Below are 6116 nucleotides of genomic sequence, written 5' to 3'. Positions count from 1 at the left end.
AAGAGTACCAGTCTTGACGGACCAATGGCCTGATTCAGTGTATGACAGTTTCATGACCTCGTCCATCTACTCCTGTGCTGCAGGGAAGCTGCCCCAACCAGACCACCCTCTTCTCTGTTGGGTGGTGGTGACACTGGGGCTATATGACTTAACTGCAAACAGCCCTGCTCTGCAGCAAGCTTGGCCTCAGAAGCAGACAGGTGAAGAAGATGAAGATGAAGATATTGGATTTATATCCCACCCTCCACTCCGAAGAGTCTCAGAGCGGCTCACAATCTCCTTTACCTTCCTCCCCCACAACAGACACCCTGTGAGGTGGGTGGGGCTGGAGAGGGCTCTCACAGCAGCTGCCCTTTCAAGGACAACCTCTGCCAGAGCTATGGCTGACCCAAGGCCATGCCAGCAGGTGCAAGTGGAGGAGTGGGGAATCAAACCCGGTTCTCCCAGATAAGAGTCCGCACACTTAACCACTACACCAAACTGGCTCTCCACACCAAACTGGCTCTCCAAGGAGGGGAACAGCACCCCTAGCCCACTGTCTCTCCAAGGAGGGGAGGTCAGTGAGCCAGCCAGGTCAGTGAGCCAGCCAGCTACGCATGGCTGGACCAGGCATCAGTAACTCCTCTCCAGGTGAAGGAGGATCAGCCAGCATCTCTGTCCAGCTAGACAGCCTGGCTTGGCCACAGGTGAGCAGGTGGGTCCCATCTCCCCAAATGAGAAAGGGTGAGCCAGCCAACCAGGCAGGCAGGCTGGGTGCAGCAGTGCCCCCTTTCTTTGCTGGGTGGTAGTGCTGCTTACTGCATCTGCCACCACTGTGGGGGAGGGCTGGCTTGATGTGTTGGTTGCCAACCTCCAAGTGGGGCTGGGGGTTTCCTGGAATTACAACTGATCTACAGAATACAGTTGCCGTGATGACCTTATGGGTGGTCTGGCTCTGGAAATGCCTACTTGAAAGTCACGTTTTATTGCTATCTATCTATCTATCTATCTATCTATCTATCTATCTATCTATCTATCTATCTATCTATCTATCTATCTATCTATCTATCTATCTATCTATCCATCCATCTATCTATCTATCCATCTATCTATGCCCATCTACTGGGGCCAAATATGGGCAATAGATTAAAAACCTACAAATCACAGAAAGCTTCAAACACCAAAATGATTAGAGCAGCCAACTGAAACCTTATTGATCAGATCTGCAGGAGATTCCTGCCTCTAGCTAGACTACTGAAGGCTCCAAAGGCTGCCTTTAAAAGTTTTGGTGTGGAACACAGTGGTTGCACAGGAAAAAGCATTTTTGTTCAGTCAAAATTTCAGTCACTCAGAGTTCATATTTACCTCAACGAGTTGCGTATCTCCACTTTTGCTGTTAGCATCCACTGGGAAAGCAGTAGAATACGTGGAACTGAGCAGCAGGAATAGAAGAAGTTGAAATCTTTCCATCTTTACGCTTACTGATGGGTCTCGCTACTTCGGCAATCTTTATTCCCTTGCTTAACTTTCTCTTTAGTTCATCCTCAGCTTATATAGCACCTGAGTGTTTCTTTCTGGTCTGACTCATCTCCTATAACATCCTCTGACTAGCCTCAGAGGACATGAAAGATTTCCTCATTGAGCAACCATGACAGAATGGCTCTTTTTCACCATCTCCTACAGCTTTTAGAAAGGAAGAGGGTTCACATCCTGTGAAAGCACTTTGTAATCAGTTGGGATGCTTGCAAAATTCTCTCTCCTGCCAGATTTCCCCCCAGATTTGGGTGTTTGAAACAACCTGAAAGGACATGTTAAGTTTCTTGATTGGGTCAATATGTTTTCTGGTCGAGAGAAAGACTGAGTTTCTTGATGCTCTCAATGACTGTGCTATGGAGCAGATGGTCTCAGAACCGACCAGGGGTGGGGCGATCCTGGATTTGGTCCTAAGTAATGCCCAAGACTTGGTGAGAGATGTAAAAGTGATTGCGCCACTTGGGAGCAGTGACCATAATGTTATTGATTTCACCGTTTGTATAAATAGGGAGTTGTCCAAAAAGACCGCCACAACCACGTTTAACTTTAAAAGGGGTAAATACACTGAGATGAGGAGGCATGTGAGGAGGAAACTGAAAGGAAAGGTACATACGGTCAAAACCCTTGGGGAAGCTTGGAGACTATTTAAAACTATAATCCTAGAAGCTCAGATAAAATACATACCACAAGTTAGGAAAGGCACAAACAGGCATAAGAAAAGGCCTGCATGGTTAACAAACAAAGTAATGGAAGCTGTAAAAGGTAAGAAGGACTCCTTTAAGTGATGGAAAACCAGTCCAAGTGAGATTAGTAAAAGGGAACACAGGCTGTGGCAAATCAAATGCAAGACTGTGATTAGGCAGGCAAAAAGGGACTATGAGGAGCATATTGCAAAAAACATAAAGACCAACAATAAAAATTTCTTCAAATATATTAGAAGTAGGAAACCAGCCAGGGAGGCAGTGGGGCCCTTGGATGACCATGGGGTAAAAGAATTACTGAAGGAGGATAGGGAAATGGCTGAAAAGCTAAATGAATTTTTTGCCTCCGTCTTCACTGTGGAAGACGAGAACTTTTTGCCCGCCCCAGAACCACTAATTTTAAAAGGGGTGTTGAAAGACCTGAGTCAGATTGAGGTGACAAAAGAGGAGGTCCTACAACTGATAGACAAATTAAAAACTAATAAGTCACCGGGTCCGGATGGCATACATCCGAGAGTTCTGAAAGAACTCAAAGTTGAACTTGTGGATCTGCTAACAAAAATCAGTAATCTTTCATTGAAATCTGCCTCCGTTCCTGAGGACTGGAAGGTAGCAAATGTCACCCCCATCTTTAAAAAGGGTTCCAGAGGAGATCCGGGAAATTACAGGCCAGTCAGTTTGACTTCAATACCGGGAAAGTTGGAAGAAACCATTATCAAGGACAGAATGAGTAGGCACATTGATGAACATGGGTTATTGAGGAAGACTCAGAATGGGTTCTGCAAGGGAAGATCTTGCCTTACTAACCTGTTACATTTCTTTGAGGGGGTGAACAAACATGTGGACAAAGGAGACCCGATAGATGTTGTTTACCTTGACTTCCAGAAAGCTTTTGATAAAGTTCCTCATCAAAGGCTCCTTAGAAAGCTTGAGAGTCGTGGAGTAAAAGGACAGGTCCTCTTATGGATCAAAAACTGGCTAAGTAATAGGAAGCAGAGAGTGAGTATAAATGGGCAGTGTTCGCAGTGGAGGACGGTAAGCAGTGGGGTGCCACAGGGCTCGGTACTGGGCCCCATGCTCTTTAACTTGTTCATAAATGATTTAGAGTTGGGAGTAAGCAGTGAAGTGGCCAAGTTTGCGGTTGACACTAAATTGTTCAGGGTGGTGAGAACCAGAGAGGATTGTGAGGCACTCCAAAGGGATCTGTTGAGGCTGGGTGAGTGGGCGTCAATGTGGCATATGCGGTTCAATGTGGCCAAGTGCAAAGTAATGCACATTGGGGCGAAGAATCCCAGCTACAAATACAAGTTGATGGGGTGTGAACTGGCAGAGACTGACCAAGAGAGAGATCTTGGGGTCGTGGTAGATAACTCACTGAAAATGTCAAGACAGTGTGCGTTTGCAATAAAAAAGGCCAACGCCATGCTGGGTATTATTAGGAAGGGAACTGAAAACAAATCAGCCAGTATCATAATGCCCCTGTATAAATCGATGGTGTGGTCGCATTTGGAGTACTGTGTGCAGTTTTGGTCGCTGCACCTCAAAAAGGATATTATAGCATTGGAGAAAGTCCAGAAAAGGGCAACTAGGATGATTAAAGGGCTGGAGCACTTTCCCTATGAAGAAAGGTTGAAACGCTTGGGACTCTTTAGCTTGGAGAAACGTCGACTGAGGGGTGACATGATAGAGGTTTACAAGATATTGCATGGGATGGAGAAAGTAGAGAAAGAAGTACTTTTCTCCCTTTCTCACAATACAAGAACTTGTGGGCATTCGATGAAATTGCTGAGCAGACAGGTTAAAACAGATAAAAGAAAGTACTTCTTCACCCAAAGGGTGATTAACATGTGGAATTCACTGCCACAGGAGGTGGTGGCGGCCACAAGTATAGCCACCTTCAAGAGGGGTTTAGATAAAAATATGGAGCACAGGTCCATCAGTGGCTATTAGCCACAGTGTGTGTGTATATATACATTTTTTTGCCACCGTGTGACACAGAGTGTTGGACTGGATGGGCCGTTGGCCTGATCCAACATGGCTTCTCTTATGTTCTCCCAGGAAGATCACTGGGTAGGTTCAAAGCCATGTTCTGAGAGCTCTGTGCTTCCCAGGTATGTGGGTTGACACTACAGTGCCAGGAGGCAGGGTTCCCTGTGGCAGCCCTTGTCACTCAGTAGGGTGGCAGGCAGAAAATGCACCTGAAATCATCAGAGTGACAGTGAGACATCACTTCTGGGTACAGTTGACAGGTGTATCCACTTGAATATTCCAGTATTTTTCCCTTTCTGTCCAGTAAATAAACTGGAGAAATACTAGGCATGTAACAGTGTAATCCTAAAGAGAGTTACACCAGTCTAAGCCTATTCATTTTAATGGGCTTAGACTGGAGTAAGTCTCTTTAGGATTGTACTGTAAATTGCCACTATTTTCTAATTAAATAACCCTTTAACCACCACGACCATGTGCTCTTTCCTCTGTGGGATAGAGAATGTAGAGAAAGAAGTACTTTTTTCCCCTTTCTCACAATACAAGAACTCATGAGCGCTCAATGAAATTGCTGAGCAGTCAGGTTAGAATGGATAAAAGGAAGTACTTCTTCACCCAAAGGGAATTAACTGTCACAGGAGGTGATAGCAGCTATAAGCATGGCAGCTTCAAGAGGGAACTGGATAAACATCTGGAGCCAGAGGTCCATCAGTGGCTATTAGCCACGAAGTATAGATGGAACTCTGACTGGGGCAAGTGATGCTCTGTATTCTTGGTGCTTGGGGGGGCAACTTTGGGAGGGGTTCTAGTGTCCTGGCTCTGCTGGTGGACCTCCTGATGGCACCTGGGTTTTTTGGCCACTGTTTGACAGAGAGTTGGACTGGATGATCCATTGGCCTGATCCAGCATGGCATCTCTTATGTTCTTATGTTCTCAGTGCAATATAATGGTTAGCCCCCAAGTCAATGCTACCCCAATTGTCATAATTGCTTCCCCTCCCCCACTTTTTCTAATTTATATTACAAAAAACTTGCCTAAGGATTAGCCTTATCTGTGAACTGTAACTCTTGTTTTATCACTCCCTCACTGACCTGGTGTTAAGTGGTGTGGATGTTAATGGATACCTCTTTATATGCCACTGATAGAGGTCCCTGTCTCCTATGGTTAAAATGTACTGGGATATCAGTGATCACAGAGAGAATACAAGGAAGCAAATGCTAAGTCAAAGCAGAACTCTTTATTGATTACCAAATACAAAATATTAGATATATATACATACAAACATCTAATCTAAGCCCAGCCAGCCCTACCAGGCTGCTAAATATATAGGCTTGGATCCTAAGTGCCTTAGTATAAATGGAAGGCATATCTAGTCATGGAAGGAGGGTCTGTGGTTTTATGGATTTTGCACTTAAGCTACAGCCCGGCACACTGCAAATGATGCTGTTCATGAGGGTCTCCATGTGGCTGAACAGCAACATTAATTTCCTGCTTTGTTCAGCCTGCCTTGTTCAGCCTCTTGAGTGGCAACAGTAGAAATTTCAATGATGCCTTCACTGAAACTGTCTACTGACAGGACTCTCATCTGGGCAGCATTTAAGGCCCTAAATGGTGGCATGGTGACATTGCTTCTGAGAGGGGGGGGTTTTGTAGCAGGAGCTCCTTTGCACCAGCCCCTGGTGATGTCCTGGGCTGCTACATTCTGGACAAACTGGAGTAACCACCTAACAGTTTCCAAAGACAGCCCTATGCAGAGTAGGGTGGCCAGACCGTCCCGGTCTCCCGGGGACATTCCCGGATCTGGCCACCCAATCCCGGATCCCGGGCTGCCTATACCGGGACCATTAAAGGTCCCGGTTTAGGCAGCCCAGGAGCCGGTGGGCCGCGGGCGCGGGCGGGGAAGGCGGGGAGTGAGGG

The sequence above is a fragment of the Heteronotia binoei genome, chromosome 3 (assembly GCF_032191835.1).
Source record: "Heteronotia binoei isolate CCM8104 ecotype False Entrance Well chromosome 3, APGP_CSIRO_Hbin_v1, whole genome shotgun sequence".
Taxonomy (NCBI): domain Eukaryota; kingdom Metazoa; phylum Chordata; class Lepidosauria; order Squamata; family Gekkonidae; genus Heteronotia; species Heteronotia binoei.
Note: the sequence above shows the minus strand (reverse complement) of the source record.